The sequence below is a fragment of the Choloepus didactylus genome, chromosome 7 (genome assembly GCF_015220235.1).
Source record: "Choloepus didactylus isolate mChoDid1 chromosome 7, mChoDid1.pri, whole genome shotgun sequence".
NCBI lineage: Eukaryota > Metazoa > Chordata > Mammalia > Pilosa > Megalonychidae > Choloepus > Choloepus didactylus.
Genome location: NC_051313.1, coordinates 120,722,926 through 120,744,833, shown reverse-complemented (window position 1 = coordinate 120,744,833; position 21,908 = coordinate 120,722,926).

The following is a 21,908-nucleotide window of genomic DNA, read 5'->3' as shown; positions in this document are numbered from 1 at the left end:
TCTCAGTACTAGTCCAAGCCAGGATACCGGCTGATGATTTCTTGGTTTTGTTGTCAGTAATTGTAACATGTAATAAATTACTGTCCTCACTTAGAGCAAAGCCTGAATTGGAGAATATTTGTATTTTACCAGTATACGCCTGTTATAAGAGTAGGAAATATGAGTTAAGTTTAACTTTTTTATGTGAATTCAGAGTTTATTTATCAATGGAAATATGTACAAAGAAGCTTCAAATGGAATATGTACTGACATTCCTTATACATGACAGACATGTGGCTAAATGGGAAGATGATATTAATAATAAAATGATTTTTAAAAGGAAACAAACAGATCCTACTCACCAAAAGATCCTACTTGCAATGGGTCCACACCCACAGGAATGGATTAACTTTAAGAACATAATTTTCTGGGGTACATACAGTTTAAACCACTATACCCCTTTTAGAATGTCTAGAATTAATTTTTTAAAACTGAAAATACTAATTGCTGGTGAGGATGCAGGACAATTGGAAAACACATAAATTGTTGGTAGAAATGAAAAATGATACAGTCACTTTGAAAAACATTTCAGTAGTTTCTTATAAAGCAAAATGTACATTTACCATACAACCCAGCAATCACACTCTTCGGTATTTGCCCAAGCCAACTGAAAGTTTATGTTCACACAAAATGTCGTATGTGAATGATTATAGCTTTATTCATAATCTCCCAAAACTAGAAACAACCAAGTTGTTCTTCACTAAGTAAATGAATAAATACACCATGGTACATCCATACAGTGGAATATTGATAAGCAATACAAAAAGAATAAAGCCAGACTAAAAAATGATATATATTATATGGTTCCATTTATATGACATTCTGTAATGGCAAAACTCTAGGGAAAGAAATCAGATCAGTTTGCCAGAGTCTGGTATTGGAGTTAAGGATTGACTATAAAGGGGGATAATGTGGTAGATATGTGACTCCATCATTTGTCAAAAATCCATACCACTGTATACTACAAAGAGTTAATTTTACTATGTATAAATTTAACAAAATCAACCAGAATGTGAAGGGAAAAATGGAATGCAGACTGTGACAAATAAATCACATAACCTTACTGAAGGGACAGGAAAGAAAGGAGCTAAGTCATGCTGAAAAACGGTGTTTTAACTGTAAGGCTAAAGACAAAAAGAACTGTATGTAAACACTGTACTCTAGTTTGTAAATTTCTTTCTCACATGGGTATGAATTAGCAATTATGAAACCACCATTTGTTTAATAGGATTGAATAAATAAGTAAAAATATTGTAGATACTGAGAGTCATGTCAGAGAAAGAAGTTACAAATAAAGACAAGAAGAGGCTAGAATGAACCCTTTGTTGCTGAATTGGAGTTGGAAGTATCAAAATAAACTCATACTTGTGTTTAATATAGATGCAGATAGATATAGAAATATAGACATGTGTGCATGCATGGGTTAATATACATACACATGTTTACTAGCTCTAACTTCTGCCAGGAAACAGAAGCAGTGATGTCCCATTAGCAATGAGCACATCTAGTCCCAGAACTTGGTTTCTAAATACTACTCTCCAATAAAAGGAATCAGGGCTCCATGGAGAAATGGTTTATTACAGTGCATGAGCAGGGAAAATGCAAGATGAACATAGAGCCTAAGGAAGTACTTTACAAAAGGATAGAAGCATGCTTGTTTTTTTTAAATGTAATTTTATTGAACTATATTCACATACCATATAATCATACAAAGTGTATAACTGTTCACAGTTTCATCATATAGTTGTGCATTCAACACCACAATCCATTTTTGAACATTTCCATCACTCCAAAAAATAAAAATGGAAGTAAGAAAGAATAAAAATAAAAGTGAAAGAGAACACTCAAAGCATCCCATACCCTCCTCCCCCCTCATTTACTTTTTTTTAAATTGAAATATATTCAAATACCACACAATCTTCTGAAGTGTAGAACAAGTGTTCACAGTATCATCATATAGTTATGCATTCATCACCACAGTCAATTTTTGAACATTTTCATTACTCCAAAAAGTGAAAGTAAGAAAAAAATTAAAAAGAACATTCAGAATGTCCCATATCCCCCTCTTCCACATTATTCATTTACTTTTTGTTCCCATTTTTTTCTACTCATTTGTCCATACACTGGATAAAGGGAGTATGAGCCACAAGGTCCCCACAATCACACGGACACACCATATGAGCCACACAGTCACACGATCACCCTCAAGAATCAAGGACACTGGACCACAACTCAACAATTTCAGATGTTTCCTTCTAACTATTCTAATAAACTAAAAACTAAAAGGGATATCCATATAATGCATAAGAATAACATCCAGAATGACGTCTTGACTCCATTTGATATCTCTCAGACACTGGAACTTTATTTTGTTTCAATTTTCCTCCCCCTTTTGGTCCAAAAGTCTTTCTTAATCACATGATGCAGAGTCCAGGCTCATTCCCAAGAGCCATGTTCCACAATGCCAAGGAGATTTATACCCCTGGCAGTCTTGTCTCACATAGAGGGGAGGGCAGTGGGTTTATCTGCCGAGTTGGCTTAGAAAGAGAGGCCACATCTGAGCAACAAAAGAGGCCCTCTGGGGGTGACTCCTAGGCACAATTATGAGTAGGATTAGCCTTTCCTTTGCAGTTTCAAGCTTTGTAAGGGCAAGCACCAAGATTGAGGGCTCCGCCTACTAAGCTGCTGGTCCCCAATGCTTGCAAGAATATCAGGAATCCCCCAGCTGGGGAAGTTTAATATTTCCAAATTTTTCCCCTGTCCCTCAAGGGGCTTTTGTAAATACTTTTTATTCTCTGCCCAAATTACTCTGGGTTGTATTGGGGCTTCATGCTAACATGTACAAACAGCAAGATCTCACTCCCTAGTAAAGTTTCCATACAATTATGGCATTTCAGTAAACTGACCATACATGTTAAATTACACGGTATGCTACAGAAAATATAGATTTTGTAGTATATAACCATCTCTTCCTTTGATCACACACAGACATCAAAGTTTTAAAACACGGTTATTAAAATTGTGAACCCTTTAGTTGGATCTTCCCCAATCTCAACCAAGCCCGTTTCATTTATATCTCCAATTTAAGTCTGATCTCTTTCTCAGCCTCTTTAACAGTTGGCCCATGGGGCACTGGAGCCAACTTGGAAGATCTCCCAAGGGTCAAAGATGGAACAACTTGATCACAAAATAGTGATCGTAATATGTCATAACCCAAAGAATAAGATAAATATCCATTAGTCTATACTGATATAAGTAAATAACTAAAAAAAAAAAATAAATTGGAATGAAGAGACAACTTCTCCTTACAGAAGAATTCCAAGAAGTAAATAAGGAATGAGGGACACCATTAGAGCCCCATTGTAATAACTGCTTCAGGCAAGATACACCAATGGATGCTAAAATTAGTGGGTGAAAATTTAAGCAAAACATGCAAACTATATTTTGCATAGTCTCAAAGTGTCTCCTCTAAAATATTTAGCAATTACAAAGGGAAAAATAGTAATAGAATAGCTGTTAATATTTGTGCAATTCCACTGTCAGTCTAAAATTAACTTAAAATAAAAAGCTTTAAAATTTTTAAACAGAACAAAACAAAAAAAGCTCAGAGATCCATACACAAAAAGGCTGAATTTTACCATATCAAGTGAAACCTCCTGACTTAAAAAATATTTTTCCTTCTATAGTTTTCTAAAATATATTTATTTCTGTTATATCAAATATATACTTCTTAATACATTTAAATAATATTCTTTAAAATATTTGATACATCCAAATACAATTAACAGTTGAAATAATTAAATTTGGTAAGGCCAATAGGGTTCCTATTTGGAATGATGGAAATGTTTTGGTAATGGATGGTGGTGATGGTAGCACAACATTGTGAATGCAATCAACAGCACTGAAATATATATCTGAATATACTTAAAAGTGGAAATGTTAGATTGTATATATGGTAACAATAATTTTTTTAAGTAATGGAACTACACTACACTAACTTTGAGCCCTAAGTTAAACCATGGACTTTAGTTAGTGGTACAATTGTAGAAACGTGCTTTCAATTGTAACAAATGTTCCATACCAACTGTAGGGTTTTGGTAGTGGGTTGGATTATTGGAGTCCTGCATTTTATGCATAATTGTCCAGTAAACCCACAACTTCTCTAGTAACAATAAAAGTAAATGTAAGAGAAGCATGAAGAAAAAGTAATCCCACCACTCTAAGGCAACTGTTTTCATAGATTTTTGTACATTGACCTGCAGTCATATTGTCCATGCTATTTTATTCACTTTACATAACATTTTCCATGCTTCTACATAAACTTTATAATTATACTTTCATTGGCTAAATAGTAAAAAAAAAAAAAAAAAAAAAAAAATCCACAGAAAATAACAAGTGTTGACAAGGATGTGGAGAAATAGAAACCCCTGTGCATTGCTGATGGGAATGTAAAAACCCTCATGCAGCTACGGTGAAAAAGACCTTGGCTGTTTCTCCAAAAGTGAATGACAGAATTACTGCATGACCCAGTAATCCCACTCCTAGGTATGTGCCCGAAAGAATTGAAAGCAGTGACTCAGACAGATACTTGTACACCAAAGTTCACAGCAGCGTTATTCACAATAGCCAAAAGGTAGAAGCAACCCAAGTATTCATCACCAGATGAATGGGCAGAAGAAATGTGGTATATATGCCCAACAGAATATTACTCAGTCTTAAAAAGGAATGAAGCACCCCTTTTCAATATGAACAAGTTAGGTTTGTCCCTGCCCAGATATCCCTGAAGATTGAGACAGTGATCAAAAGAGAGGGGGTGGGTAGCAACTGACAAGTTACTAGGATTTAGCAAAGGATTCCAAATACTGAATCTTTATATAAATATTTTTTTTCGGTCTCTAGGGTACTAGAGTAGCTAGAAGGAAATAACTGACATGGTGGAACTGTAACATATAACAGGATTCAAAATTTGCTCAATAGCTACTTGTTGAATTATACTTTGAAAGTTATCACATTTCTGTATATGTATTTCACAATAAGGGAATAACTGAAATGGTGGAACTGTAACCCATAACATTCTTTGAAATTTGCTCTTAACTACTTGTTAAATTATATTTTGAATGTTATTAGTTTTCTGTATATATGTTGTGCCAGTTTGAATGTATTATGTCCCCCAGAAAAAGCCATATTCTTTGATGCAATCTTGTGGGGCAGACATAATAGTGGGAATTAAGTTGGAATGTTTGGAATAGGTTGTTTGCATGGAGATGCGCCCCACCCAACTGTGGACAATAACTGATGGGATATTTCCATGGAGGCGTGGCCCCACCCATTTGAGGTGGGCCTTGATCAGTGGAGCCATATAAATGAGATGGCTCAAGGAGAGGAAACGGGGTGCAGCTGTGAGGGACGTTTTGAAGAGGAGCAAGCTTGCTAGAGGGGAATGTCCTGGGAGAAAGCCATTTTGAAACCAGAACTTTGGAGCAGACGCCAGCCACGTGCCTTTCCAGCTAACAGAGGTTTTCCGGATGCAATTTGCCATCCTCCAGTGAAGGTACCCAATTACTGATGTGTTTACCTTGGACACTTTATGGCCTTAAGACTGTAACTGTATAGCCAAATAAACCCCCTTTTTATAAAAGCCAATCCATCTCTGGTGTTTTGCATTCTGCAGCATTAGCAAACTAGAACAGATTTTGGTACCAGGAGTGGGGTGTTGGTGCTGCTGAGTTTGCAAATACCAAACATGTTGGAACGGCTTTTTAAATGGATAAGGGGAAGATTCTGGAAGAATTGGGATGAGCTTGATAGAAAAGGCTAAAACTGCTTTAAAGAGACTGTTTGTGGAAACATGGACTCTAAAGATACTTCTGATGAGGCCTTGAACAGAAATGATGAATATGTTGTTGTAAACTGGAAGAAAGGTGAACCTTGTTTTAAAGTGGCAGAGAATTTGGCAAAATTGAGTCCTGGTGTCAGATGGAAGGAAGAATTTAAAAGTGACAACCTGGAATACTTAGCTGAGGAGATCTCCAGACTACCTGTGGAGGATATATCCTGGCTTCTCCCTGCAGCTTATAGTAAAATGTGAGTGGAGAGAGATAAACTTAGAACTGAACTCTTGGGTTCAAAGAAACCAGAAGCTGATGGCTTAGAAAATTACGAGCTTCCAAGGGGTGGAATCCCAGAAACTACAGCCCAACATAAGGATGTAACCAAACATGGAACCCAGCCGCCATTTCAGTGCAAGCCAAGATTGGAGATGGAATTATCCAGAAAGGATTTGTGGAAAGTCCTATTGTCTGACGGCTTTGACTCCTGTGTGCTTCATGCAAAGCCAACAGAATTTTTGCGAGATCTTTATAGACAGAGCCATTGCCGGTCTGGACTGGAGGAGACAGACAAGGAAAAAATTAAAGGAAAAATTTCTTCAAAGACAGAGCCATGGAGGTTGAGGTCTGGAGTTAAGAGGTTTGGGGCTGGGAGAGCGGAGCAGCCCACATGCATAGAAAGGGTGAGTTTGCCCTGGAGGTCGAGGGTGGGCTTTCCACCTCGATGCTCTGGAAAAGTTTTGCCACCTCAGGTCCGAAAGAGGGTGGAGCACATTTCCAGGGAATTGGGGAGAGCCTGGCTGCCACCCCACTGTTCTGAAGGGGTTGAGCGTGTGCCCTGGAGATGGAAGGGAATCCGGGAGCTGCCCCGATGTTTGAGGAGGGTGGGGCCGAGAAGGTGGTCTCCCCAGTGTGTGGATATGTTGGAGCACTCACCCAAGTGTTTGGAGAGGAAAGGGCTGCCAGAAAGGCCCTTAGGAAGGGTTAGATTCCCGCTCTCTCAAGCCCCAAGGATGCGACATTGTTCTGTAAATGACTCTCAGACTTTGAAATCTAATGGAGTTTGTCCTGTGGGTTTTAGGAACTGTTTTGGTCCTGTTAACCCTGTTTTCCTTACTCTTTCTCCTTATGGCAATGGGAATGTTTATCCTATGAATGTCCCTCCTTTGTATATTGGAAGCATATGACTTGTTCTAAGTCCACAGATCCAAAGCTAAAGGAAAAGTATGCCTTAAGACTGACCACACCTATATTTGATTTTGATGGGATCTTGTACTTAACTATTGTTACTGAAATGATTTAAGTTTCTGTGGTATTGTGGGATCAATGTATTTTGTATTTGGAAAGAATATGGTTTTCTGGGGTCCAGGGGGTGGAATGTGCTGGTTTGAATGTATTATGTCCCCCAGAAAAAGCCATATTCTTTGATGCAATCTTGTGGGGCAGACATAATAGTGGGAATTAAGTTGGAATGTTTGGAATAGGTTGTTTGCATAGAGATGCGCCCCACCCAACTGTGGACAATAACTGATGGGATATTTCCATGGAGGCGTGGCCCCACCCATTTGAGGTGGGCCTTGATCAGTGGAGCCATATAAATGAGCTGGCTCAAGGAGAGGAAAGGGAGTGCAGCTGTGAGGGACGTTTTGAAGAGGAGCAAGCTTGCTAGAGGGGAATGTCCTGGGAGAAAGCCATTTTGAAACCAGAACTTTGGAGCAGACGCCAGCCATGTGCCTTTCCAGCTAACAGAGGTTTTCCGGATGCAATTTGCCATCCTCCAGTGAAGGTACCCAATTACTGATGTGTTTACCTTGGACACTTTATGGCCTTAAGACTGTAACTGTATAGCCAAATAAACCCCCTTTTTATAAAAGCCAATCCATCTCTGGTGTTTTGCATTCTGCAGCATTAGCAAACTAGAACATATGTTATATTTCACAATTAAAAATGTAAAAAAAAAAAGGAATGAAGTTCTGATACATGCGACAACATGGATGAACCTTTTAAATAACATGTTGAGTGAAATAAGCCAGACACAAAAGAACAAATACTGTATGATTCCACTTATATGAAATATCCAGCATAATCAAATTCATAGAGACAGAAAGAGATTGAGGTGACCAGGGGGAGGGGGGAGGAGGTGGGGGACTCGTTACTTAATGAGTCAATGATAGCACAACATTACAATTGTCATTGATGCCAGTGAACTGCATACTTAAAAGGAATTAAAATGGGAAATTTTATGTCATATAAATGTTACCAAAATTAGAAAGAAAGCAGGAATCAACCCCAATTTTCCCAGCAATGTTGCATGGAGCAGGGACAGGGGTTGGAGAAGGAAGGAACATGGACATTTTCCTTCCAGGCCTGACAGGACCTTTGAATGTGAACTGATTTCAACCAATGATTGAGGGAAGCTTGCCGGGGTGAAGGCACTAGGGTACAGGGGCAAGGAGGGGAATCTGTGAGCAGGAGACAAATCCACAAGAAAGGTTTAGGTGGATGACTGAGAGAATAGGGAAGATTTAAGAGCAAGATGTTTATGCTCCACTCATAAACTCTTCTTCCTTTCTCTCAAGGACTCAGGTGCTCTACATCCTCACCAACTAGCTCTCCCCCAGCCATGCAATACGCACCCCCCAGGCAGGCCTGGCATCTGCCCTCCCCGGCCACCCCACCCTACAACCCCACCTGTGGAAAAGGAAGTCCAAGGCACCCTCTAGCAATGAGACATCTGTGTGGAGGACAGTCTCCATCCTGGACTCTGCATCAGAAAGGCTTGCCATCAACACCGAGAGGCTTGATCCCCTCTAGGTGTTCCTGGTCCCCTCTGGGCTTCACAGGCTGCACCTGTGCCATCTCCCTCTGCCCTGCCCTAACGCTCCTCTTTATCGGATCCTTCTTTCCTTGATTGACAGGGAGTGATGGAGCTGGCTGTCCCTCCCTGTGAGGAGGAAGACACAAGAGTCCTGGATTCCCTCAGCCAGCAGCTGATATAAACCCCACAGCCAGTGTGGACCAAAGGAGGAGGAAAGACTGGAGACAGAATCGAGCATAGGAAGAGGGGAAAGAGGAGGAAAAGGCTTCCTGGCTTCCAGGCCATGTAGATTTGCTCGAGAGGAAGAGAATGAAGTGCTGTGCTCTATCCCTCCCGCTGCTGCCTCCACGCAGGTGTTCTGAGTGGAATGAGTGGATTAATTTTGGAGAGAGGAGACAAAGTTTCCCCAGGGCTTGGGAGAAGGAACCTCTGGGGATTCGGGCAGGGCCAGTCTTGAGCAAGAGCATGGAGTGGGTGAGTGAACCTTGAGGGGCTCCAGACCCAGCTGAGTAAGACACCAGCATTCCCAGGACCTGTTTGTTCTTCATCTCACACCTTCTTTTAAGGAAACACTCTGCTTTTGGTTATTTACGTTTTAAGTTTTTGTATTTCAGTTGTCCTTGAGATATGAAAGATTTGAACCCTGTTAGAGGAATCTGGGGAATAAGCAGCAGGTAGCAAGGAATTGTTTGGAGCAGAGGGATCAAAAACTCCGAAATTTATGCCTTATACTCTGTCTTTTTGCCCAAGAGTAAATATTTCCAGTCCTCATGCCCTGTGGGAGTGGGGAGGGAGGTTTGTCACTCCCTTCTACTTAAACCCAGCTCAGTGCTGCTGTTAACCCAACTAGATCATACCCATGCCCCTCTGACTACTCCCCTCTCCTACCCCCAAAAGAACTTAACTTGCGTATTACCTGCCACCAATATTCCCACTTCAGCCTCAGATCTCAGCGACCAGCTGCCTCATCCTAAATCATATGCTAAGCTGTGACCTGAATTTATTTCTAATATGCATCACAGCTCCTATTCATTTGTTTGAGAGGACTGGGCATAATTGGGTGAGAGGAGACATGTTCAAAGATGAGTTGTTGAAAGACCAGCGCGGAGGGGCATGAGTTTGAGAAGGAGTCAGGGTTACTGGTCCATGAAGAAACCAGGACTGGCAGTGAGAGAGTCAAGCCTGAGTGAGCAGTCGGCTGAGAACACAGCTGATCTGTGGATGATCTCTATTACAGTGTAACAGGATTCCTAGTGAGTTATATTTTATCAGGATTAAATTCAAAATGCCATATGAGCCTTAACTCAAGTAAGTCCAACCTCATTATCTGGGGAGATGTGTTATTGGATGGAAAGGATAATTATGGCAAATGATAAGCAGAAAAGGAGAGGCTAAGCCTACTTAGAATTGTGCCTAAGAGTCTCCCCCAGAGAACCTGTTTTGTTGCTCAGAGGTGGCCCTCTTTTTCTCTCTAAGCCCACTTGGCAGGTAAACTCACTGCCCTCCCCCCTCCATGGGGCATAACTCCCAGGGGTGTAAATCTCCCTGGCAACACGGGACACGACTCCTGGGGATGAGCCTGGACTCAGCATCATGGGATTGAGAAAATCTTCTTGACCAAAAGGGGGAAGAGTAATGAAACAAAATAAAGTTTCAGTGACTGGGAGATTTCAAATGGAGTCTAGTGGTCATTCTGGAGGTTATTCTTATGCATTACACAGATATCCCTTTTTATTTTTAGTGTATTGGAATAACTAGAAGGAAATACCTGAAACTGTTAAACTGCAACCCAGTAGCCTTGATTCTTGAAAATGATTGTTTAACTATACAGCTTACATGGTGTGACCACGTGATTGTGAAAACCTTGTGGCCCACACTCCCTTTACCCAGTGTATGGACAGATGAGTAGAAAAATGGGGACAAAAAGTAAATGAATAATAAGGAGGCATGGGGGGGTGGGATGTTTTAGGTGTTCTTTTTTGCTTTAATTTTTATTCTTATTTTTTTTCAGTAATAAAAATATTCAAAAATTAATTGTGATGACGAACGCACAACTATAGAATGGTACTGTGAACAACTGACTGTACACTTTGGATGATTGTATGGTATGTGAATATATCTCAATAAAATTGAAATGTTAAGCAGACAAGATGAGAACAGACCATCAATAATTCACATTAAAAGATTTTTTTAAGTAGGGATAAGCCAAAATGTTCCCATTAGGGACCCCCAGATCAGCCCTGATGAATCAAGGACAAGCGAGGACTGTTCCACTGCAGACCAGGCACCGCAGAGGATTACACAGCTGCAGACCCAGGGACTGCTGAGAATACACCCCCACCCCCAGGCCTGGGGACCACTGAGGAAGATTATACAACTTACGGTCAAGACACTGGTCTGAGGGAACTGTCCCTGAAGATTCGGTAACCGCAGTGGAGCCTGGGAATCATCGTCATCTCCCTGACTGCAACCACAGTCGCTGCTTCACTCCTTGTTGGACTTGGCTTCATCAGGGTATTTGCCCCAGAATGTGAAGGACATTATGAGAATTGGGGCATCTGAGGAGGATGAAGTGAACAAGTCAAAAGAAAGTATAAGGAATTCACAGGAGTGGGGAAACCTATATAAAGAGAGTTTTGCAAAGACACAGAAAGAAACAGGTGAAGAGAAAAGGAAAGGAGCAACTAGCATAAAAGATGAGGGGAGAATTGGGCAGGAGAGGAAGATGGAAGAAGTAGGAGAAAGAAAGAAAAAGGAAGGGAGAAGAGAGTACAGAGAGAGAAAAAGGAGATTTAGAGAGAAGCATAAAAACACAAATATAGAAAGACATGGTGTGAGCCAGAGAAAGGCATAAACTATTAGCTAACGATAGACATAAAGGACGGGATTTTCATAAGAAGACAAAGAATTGGGGGTCAAGAAGAGAGGAGGAAATGGAAACATTTGTATAGTCAAATTCCTGTCAGAAAGTATACATTTTTGTATTGGTTACTACCCTTTAGAGTTCTGAAAAATATTTCTAAAAATCGGGTAGGTTTTTATGAGAATGACTCCTCCATACTGAAGAGACTGTTCATAATGGTTCTCAAGGGAGCTCTAGGTTTTTTCTGTCTCTGAGGGCACCATTGTTTCTATAAGAGGAGATAAAAAGATTCTGTGCCTTCTTTCATGAACTAGAACAAATATATGACATGATTACAAAGAGTTAATAATAGAGATGTATATGGGAAAAAATTTACCTATTGCAAACTATGCATGAGAGTTAACAGTATGGAGTACACCAATACTATGGGTCAATAATGGGCGTTGGTAAGGGGTATGGAAGGACTTGGGTTTCCTTTTTTATTTTTATTTCTTTTCTGGAGTAATGAAAATGTTCTAAAATTGATCATGGGGTTGTATGAACAACTAAGCGATGATACTGTGAACCAGCGATTGTACACTTTGGATGGTTTCTGTAGTGTGTGAATATATCTCAATAAAACTGCATTTTAAAAAGACAATTAAAGAATAAGAATCTCTTTAATCACTTTTTCAATAAAGACAGAAGAAACACTTTTGAAAAAACAGAAAAGAAAAGAAAAGGATTCTGTGTCAACCCTGCAGTTTCCTGGTTTAAAACCCAAGCCTCTGTGCTATGGGGAAGGGCTGGTCTTTTTCCGCCATCCTGACCTAAGAATTAAGTGCATTTGAGATTTTTATCAAGTAGAGGCTTACACAATTAGCCAGCTCATGCAGGTCATTAAAGTCTCATTAATTCTTGCTGGTCATTGATGGCACTGTGCACTGACCTCTGCCTGACAGTCAAAGCTGCAGCTTTGACTCTGTTTGTGAGTGTGGTTAAAGCCAAAAGCAATTAATTAAACAATTGACATGCTCAGATTTAATTCCACCAAAATTACATCATGAAACTGGGGCATTCTGAAGGATGACTGACAAGAGGAAAATTGGCACGAAAGCCTCCATATGCACTTAATTCATGCATGAGTCATGCTCAAGATTCAGAAGTCAAGGGAAGACTTGGAAGACCACAGTTAAAAATCGGACAATCTTACTCTACGCTGGGGCACATGCACATTCCTCCGGATGAAGCCTCTATACACTGGCACAGAGCAGTCACCAACAACGGCAACTTTCTAATCTCTTGTAGAGACTAGAAAAAAAGATGGTTCTGAAGGCTCTGGGTACAAGGAAAGGGAAAGTTTGCATTCCTAAAACTGCTAAATGATTTTTAACCAAAAGAGTTTAAAAAATAAGAACTATCTTTCCATTTCCTCTTCTGAGTCCCATTTATCAAAAAGGTTTTTTTTTTCCCCACCTGACTTTAACATTTTCAGAAATTGTACATCGCTAGTGGTAAGGGTCAGGATCAGAAGGAAGTGGTGGCACAGTAAGGGGACATAGAGCTGGGAAGACGGGCTGGACAGGTCTTGATAAACCACAAACCATCAGGGTTAAAAGAGGAGTAAGGTATTAAAACCAAACTCCTTTCTTTCTCCCCAGAAAAAGTGTCTCCTGTCCCCAGTCAATCAACCCACGAGGGTCACTGACCATACCCATGTCATGGATCGGAGAGCACCAGAAAGAGGATCCCGGCAGTGAGTGCAGTTCGTTCAAGAGCAAAGCAGACCCTGTCAGCCTCTGCATGACCATGGAGTGTGGTGTATATCTCCAGGCTGCTGTGCCCCTTCCCCGGTCTGGTGCCTGTGCCCTCCCGATGAGGCAGCTGGCCCTGGGAAGGAGCATGTCAGTGGCACTCGGAAGGACGTCCTGCTCTGGGCATCTCCTAATTCTTGCTTGCTACCTAGGGAAAATTGCCTTTACCTACCTACCAGGTGTGATCATGAAAATGGTTTGGGGAGATACATGCAATTCAAATGTAAGACACTCATTAAATCTGACTTAAGATATAAAGCATTTGTATTAGAATCTTGTCTGTTTCTGTCTGAATGAATGTCTCGATTCATTCATTTAACAAAATAGTGCCTTAGCTTGGGCCAGACATTCTTTGTCTTTCTCTCTGTCCATCTCAGTCTATCGGTCAGCTAAAGGATACAAATTTCTGGTCTCTCAAGACTGCCACACCCAAGCTGTCCCAACTCCCAGGCCAAAGGATGATGTAGCCAATTGGTCATTCAACAGTATCCATTGGGCACCTGCCGTGGGACAGGCCACCGTAGCAAATTCCTGAGTTTCTCATTAGTCATGGTATGAAATGAGGAACACAAAGTCTTGATCTGACCTCTGAGTGGGAGAACATCTCTACCCCTATGAGTCACAGAAAGAATTTCTCTCGATGAGAAGGCCCATAAATGATGCTTAAGGTGGCTAAGACCAAAGACTAGGACAGTATTGAATATAATGGCTCCAAGAAGAATTCAGTACAAAGAGCAACGAAGCAAAGATATTTGAAGATAGTTAACTATTGTTTACCCACCCTGCCACAATTATCAGTACCACCACCATCATTTAATAATGGTATCACAGTACTAGGGTTTAGAATCAAAAACACAGAATAATAAATTAAAATAGCAGAATTCAGTTTAAGGCTGTTTTTCCAAAATTTATAGGGCACCTGTTATCATCCAGGCACTGTAGCTACAAGAGGATAAGACAGTTCCTGCCCTCAAATTGCTTACCAGAGAGTGCCCAAGACAGACAGGGACACTGAGTATTTTTATATGATATGACAAGTAATATGACTGGCCGATCCATGCACTGGGGCACCCAGAAGTTTAAAAAGACTTGGAGAGATTTGTCTCTGGGCTAGTTGGGTATCCTTGGACCAAGTATCTTAAGGGCTCTAGGCCTTTTTTCCAATCTTTAAAATGAAATAATGGAATTAAGTAAGCATTAAATTGGTATTTCCCAAAATTAAGTGATACATCCTTTTAAAGGAAAAAAAAAGTCTTGAGAAGTCTCAGTGTTGGCTTAAATTATTTGTGTTATCATATGACCTAAATTTATATAAAGCAGAAAATGAAGTATAAACTCTTTGTATCTCTTATGTGCCTACAAAGCTAGAAATTAAGCATCAGTTTAACATGATGCATAATATTCTTTTGCTGAAGCTAAATTTTTGTTCCCAACCTTTATACTACTGACTGCGGCATTAATTAATTAAATCTTTGTCACTTGATGTCTGTTCTTTCATAGTTTGTCTCTGGACAAAGTATCGCGAGACCTTAAGTCTCTCAATGACTGAGCCGCGAGGTTATAGGCTTTCATTTAATGCAAATACATCCTTGAAGTTTTAAGACAGTGTTGATGCTACTCATGTTAGCCTGGGGCCATTGTAAAGAGTAATCATTTATGCTAGCTAGACATTAATTTTATGTAGGATTCAGAAAATGCTTATACTGTGGGGATTTTAAAGTTTCTCATCTACAGGAAAACACATGTGGCAGAGAGGGCTGGTTGCTCTCCAAAATCCATTCTCCTCTCGTTTCATACTTAAAGAACCTAAGTTTTGTTTGGAGCTGCAACGTGCCCAGCTGACAGCACTGTGAGGAGATAAGTTCTGGTCGATGCAAAGTGGGCAGAAGTCTCTGGAGGAGGGTGTCCCTCCCAAATGAAAAGGCCGGAGCTTGAGAGGAGGAAGCCCTTTACCGCTTCCCCCTTCCCTCTTCTCCCTGCCTGGAATGTAGGTATGAGACCCCGAGGTGCAGCAAGCTGTCCTGAGACTAGGAGGAGACATCGGGGGCTGAAGACCTTCTCGCTGAGAGCTGTGCAGAAGGATGACGTCACCCAGGTCCCCGCGGCATGAGTCAGCTATAACCCAGTCCTGGGCTGCCGCTCCCAAACTTTTTGTGTATGAGAGGAACAGCGGGTTGAAGCTTGGCGAGGTGGGCTTCTCTAAATGCTGTCACATGGGATCCTAGCTGATAGGGCACATCCTTTTAAAATCATCAGACAGAACACGTGGACTACCAAAATGATATCCATACACTCCATTTTGGGAAACACTGGGTAGGTCCTTTGTAGTGCTAAGATTTTAAGGCCAAGTGACCTATGCATAGTGGGTAGTAGAAGAAGAAGAAAATGCCCCCCACGGAGGCAGTGAGTGACAATGGGAGATTTTTGCAGTTACAAATATTAAGCAAGAATATCAGTATATTGCAGAAGAGGAGAATGTCAGCGACGTCTCACAGTTAACATACATTCAGGAAAATTTCCATTTGTCTCTATAAAGTCCTCCTCTCGCAGTTCAGGCCGGGGTTTGGGACTGGACTTTACCAAAGGGCATTGGCAAGCGGAAGGAATTCCAGAGTCTGCCCAAGCCTTCCAGGGGGTGGTTCATTTGCGGTCTCACTACATGCTTGGCCTGTGCAATAGCAATGGGATTCGCTAGATCCAGAAATTCTGGCTGGGGGAGTCGCTGCACCTCAAGGATGACTTTGAGCGATTGCAGAGTTCACGAACTTTCTGTAAATAGCACGGCTCATGGGTTTTCTCAGTCTAGAAACTTAAGCATGTGAGAAATTGTAAAAGTTTTTTCTTTTAATCAAATTAAAAGAAGTCCCCAGGATTGTTCAAACATCATGGAGGCATCAGGGACACTCTTATAGTCAATAGAAAATGGCCTGCACTGTGTCCCTTTGAATCAGAGGCTCTGCTAAAGGCACAGGGTCTTTGAAGAGTCAGCTTCTCTCCACTCACCATCGAGCCTTCTCCAGAATGTGGCCCCCTCAGCAGTGAGCTGCTGGGGACAAGGGCCTGGTGCCTGCCTTGAGGACCCACAGAAGAAAGCAGCCAGTTTCTGGGCAGCATGGAAGGTGGAAAAGGACAAGGAGAAGACACTGCATAAACACCCAGAAGAGAACAATGAAGCCTAAAAACTGAGGGAAATATCTCCTTAACCACTCCTGGGACCTCAAACTACAAAATCTGGTAGTTGATCTCCAAACCACAATTGCACTCCTATTAGTATGACACTTGCACATCGTTACCTGTATCGGTGCATGCCACCTGTTTGATGACTCTAGAGAGCTCTTTCCATGGTGTGCACTCAGCCCCACTCAGCTAATCCTCTTCTGTTTTTCATAAAGCCCAGTGTTTAAAGGGCTCCTTCAGGTATTGAAGGGGAGGCGTACCACATCCAGGTGAGCCCAGATGGCATATGTGGCGACGAGAACAACTGGGTCAGAAAAGCAGGGACGCACACCCCTTGTAGAATCCTGGGCAGGATTTAGGCCTGTTTGGATGTGTCACCCCTACAAAAATGTCTGTGAAAGCATTCTGGCCAGTCCCCCCACCTTTATGAACGAGAATGTTTGATAGTGATTCAACGTGCTCCCTTCAGTGCCCAATTTCATTATTTGATACCTTAGTAAATATAAAACTGTTTTTCATATCTAGTCATGACCTTTCCTGTGACTTATCTCAAAGTAGACCTCTCCCTTTAGTCTCTACTAAATCATCCTATTCATTTCCTCTGTGGAGCTGATACAAGCGCAACATAGCTGGTTTATTGATGTGTTAATTTATTTGCTCTCTGTCTCCTTCACTAGAATGTCAGATCCTTAAGAATAGGGGGTCTTGAAGACAATAAATAAAACAGAATAGGCCCTCCAGGGCCATTGTGTTCCATGAGACTAAGATGTGTGTCTTCTCTAACACCTAACAGTTTAAACTGGAGATGGCGTCACCATGAATGGCATATCATGGTTTATTTGGCAGCACTTTTTCTTTCTTAGTGGGACACAAATAATGGTGCATATTACAATCAATGTCATCTTAGATTTCATGAAATACATATTTTGGAATAAATGAATGAATGCATGCTTTCTTTGGGTGATATTTCTTCTTTTTTGGTCTTATTTGGAAACAAAAAAAAATTAAGATGCCTTTTATGAATGCGTAGGATGAGCCAGGTATTCTTTGGGAGATAAAGATGCCAGACTAACACAAATGAATAGCATAGTCCTTGCCCTCAAAGACAAGAAAGCCAATAATTATTGCATAATGTGCTGAGTGTTGTTAAGAGAGCTATGAATGCGGAGGAGCCCCGAGGGGGGTCTCACCCTGCCTGTGGGGCTCTGGAAGTTCTCAAGGGAGGGGGTAATTGACCAGAGACTTATGATGAAGTATTTATGGGGCATTCTGTGCTGTAGTCACATGCATGGTCTCATTTTATCCCCTTGGCAGCTCTGTGAGGTGGGAAAATCATCTCTGTCTTAAAAACGGGAAGAGTGAGGCTGAGAAAACTGAAATAAATTGCCCCCAAATCACCCTAATAGTAAGTGGCAGAGTGGGGTGGGGTGGGGTGGGGGAAGTCTTCAGGCTCCAGGACCATTCAGTTTTTGCCTCATCAGAGCTGAATGTCAAATGGTAAACAACCGCTCAGCACACTCCTCATAAAATTCCTACAGAGCCATGAAAGTCTAATCACCCTTGTCTTCTCTTCTTTCACCATGACAGACCTCAGAACTTCCCGTTAATCTCTTTTGGGTTTTGAACCAAGCCAGTGAAACCAGATACAGTTGCCATTCTTGGAGGGGCTCCCAGTCAGAGAATAAGAGCAGATGCACAGACAGGGGACAGCCAAGTAATAGCATCTTCGTGTACCCAGAGGGCAGCAGGGAATGAGCAGCAACCCTTTTTTCTCAGGCCCCACCCTCAGAAGAATTTGAAGACTGGGCAGGAGCAGAGACACACTCTATTTTTAGCTCAGGATCCCACCCAGAGTTTTGGAGGCAGCAGCCCTGAGTTAAGTTGGCTTCAAGGTATTTGTGATTTTCTCCACCCAGGAGAGTCTTTCAGTTTCTATGATCTACAGTTGAATGACATGTGATCATTCATTTATTCATCCCTCATGTCTTCAGTGAGGACACATGTACCAGCTGCTGTGCTTTGCCCTGAGGACGAGTGGAGAGCCGTGGAAAAATCTTCTCCCCTCAAGGTGCCTGCAGGAAGCCAATGGATATTGTCAAGCAGATGCACAAGTTGTGAAATACCTCAATGTTTCACACCCTCTCTGGGGAACTTAAAAAAAATCCCAGAGCTTTCAGCAAGGACCATTAACCATGAGGAATGTAACCATTCAGGGCAGTGAACAACGTGCCCTGCAAATGCACCACTGAGCAGAGGAATTTTCTCTAATGCTGAGACCACAACAGACCCATTCTTTCTCGTTTTGATTAGTATTCACTGCTCGTGTTTAGCTGCTTGCAGTGGATACCCAATTTGTGAATGGACTGAAGTTTAATGCAGCAATGGATACTGGATCACAGATCCTGCAAATATTTTAAGAAGCAGAACTCACTATTAAAGCCAAGTAAATACCATAGACAATATCCTTTTATGTATTTAAATATCTAATTCAGAATAATATCAAATCTTTTTTCTATTGTCCAGTATAAAGTTTCTCCCTCCCTGGTGTACTGCCGTCTGACTCTTGCCTGGTAAATCTAAAGGTAAGGGACAGTCTGGTTATCTGACCTATTGGTGGGAGCGTAGGAGAGGAGGCTGATGGGGACATGGATTCCCCGAGTTTTTCAGGGCAAAGGCCTTGTGTTTCCAGGGAACTAAGTGTGTGCCATGCTAGAAATAGAGCCGATGTAAGGCTGTGTTAATCCTGTCTAATATGGCCACCTAGAGGTGTGAAAAGACCTCAGCAGAAAGAAGCTGCATTCCTAGGGGCTGTGGAAGAAGGAAATGATGAAAGGAGTGACTCATTTGCAGCAGGGAGCTTTAGAGGAGTGGTCTCAGCATGAAGGCAGTGGTAGGGTCTCAGAAGACCCCAGGGGGGGAAAATCAGCTTTAAACCCCTGCCAGCCCCAGTGAGTGCAAAGCCCTCTTACAAACATGCCAGGCAAGTAAAGACTCTCCTGCCCCTGCTACCTCTTACCCTTTCCCATTCTACTCAACCTCAGAGGGTTAGAAACCAACATGAGCAAGATGGAAAAAGGAGGATAGATGCATATGGTAGAGAAAAGAGGAACCTGTCCCCCATCTTCTCACCCTTGGAAGACCCCAGCTGGAGAGAGGGAGCAGGTTTAACTTTGGAAGGTAGACATCAAATTTCTGAATTGATATTGTGCTTGGTAATGTAAAATGACCATAGGACTTTCTATTACCTAAAAGAGAGGAGAAAAGCCTTAGGACTTTTCATGTTTTCATCCTGGAACAGGGAAAAACTGGCTCCTCTGAGCAAGTTAAAGAGACCATGGGAGAAAGAAATAGAGTAGCTTTGTGATTGCACCCCTCAAAGCATGCTTGTTTCACATTCTAGGTGTAAGAGTGTGTGTGTGTGTGTGTGCACATGTGTGCGGGGCTGGGGGTGGAGAGCAAGCAAGTGTGCTAGTCCTGGGTGCTTGGAAACAGGGAACCCAAGCACAGCTGGAAATATGTGCAGGCCTGGCTGGTGGAGTCTGATGCAGTTCATCATAGACTGGTCTGTAAATGTTTGACAATCTTACCATTCAAGACTGAATAACTAATCCTTGAGAAATCTATGATCCAAGAGAGTACATGTTGCGAGAGTTTCCTCATTGAAGCCATAGATCTTGCTGTCCAATATGGTAGCCATTAGCCCCATGTAGCAACTGAGCACTTGAAATGTGGCTACTCCAAATTCAGCTATGCAGTACGTGTAAGTTTGCAAATGGAGCTGAAGTATAATGCAGCATTGGATACTGGATCACAGATGCTGCAAATATTTCAAAAAGCAGAGCTCACTAGAAAGTCAAATAAATGCCATAAATATCAAAATTGATGAAAAATGGCCATTAGAAAAATCTGGGTATGGTATTTCAAAGACAGTACAAAAAAATATAAAATCTCTCATTAATAATTTTATTATATTATTTGGAGATGCTGGGTTAAATAAAATATATCATTAAAGTTTAGTTTCACCTTTTGCCTTTTATCTGTTTATTGTGACTACTAGAAAACTTGAAATTATGTTATGTGATGCACATTACATTTCTATTGGACAGCACTGTCATAGGTTATAAGGCACTGAGGTCACAGGTCATAGGGCATGCTTCTCCTGCAGAGCGTGGCTCATTCCCATTTTGAATCATCCTAAAGAAAGCAGATTCTTGTATGTGGCCAGAAGCTGGATGGAGGGAGGAAATTTCTTTCCCTCTTTGTATCAGAACAGGAATGGTGTTGGGGTAAGAAAGGCATAAAGAATACACCAATTGTGGGGAGGTAAATTGGCCCCCAAAACACAGATTGTGCTGGAGGCTGGGCAGAGAAGCATCCTGGAGTAGATCCCAATAGGCAGGGACTCGGACCCAAGGAATCTGAGAGCAGCCATGGCTAATTTCCAGTTTTATGTGCTTCTGGGTTGTAATTCTCTTCCTTTATCCCCACCTCAGCTGTAAACGGAGGGTGGAGTCTGTGCCACACTTTGGCCTTGCCTGTGGCCCTGGCTTCCTCCCCAGAAGTTTTGACAGCAGGCTCTGGCCCAGCTCACTGCAGCTGCTGCTCCCCCTGTACATCTTAGCCCCAGACCCCGTGATCTTATATCTGGGAATCTATCCAATTCTCGATTGCAGAAGAAGCTTTATAAACAAAAAAACTACATTATGATTCATTATTTTAATAAAATATTGGAAACAGCATAAATTCTCTAACAATAAAAATATAAATTATGGATTATGTGCTTCATTCAACATTGTAGAGCCACTTAAGTGGTGTTTATTAAAACTTTGTCTTAACAAAGAAGATTAATGTTCAAAATGTATCTTCCTCTCCTAAATGTCAAATCTTTAGAGGTCAGCAACCAAGTCTTATTCCTTTTTAGTCTTCCACAAGCATAGGGATTTCTTTTTTCTTATATGTAATTATAGAGTTGAATTGAATGAAGAACTTCAAGTGTTGTTTCATGGAAGAGATAATCTACAAAGGAATTTTAGGAACTGAGATTTTAGGGAATGACAGAGGGAAGATGTGGAGACTGCAGGAGCCTGCCTAACTGTATTCATTTCAGCCCCAGGTTATTCGCTGAATCCTAAGGAGCAGGAGTAATTTTAGTTGAATGGAGAAAGCTCTGGCTCCAGTTTCTCTGCAAAAAATCAACTTGAGATTTTCCCACCTTTGTTGGAATTGCCTAAAAATTATTATCAGTATTTTATTTGATTTGCTCAAATGTGTTCTGCAGTTTGAGTTTTAATTTACTGCTCATGCCTTCATATTCCTTTTTACTTTTTGCTTAATGCAATGTCAGTATATCTGCTGTATTTATTTTTAAAAAGTTCTCATAATTGGACAAA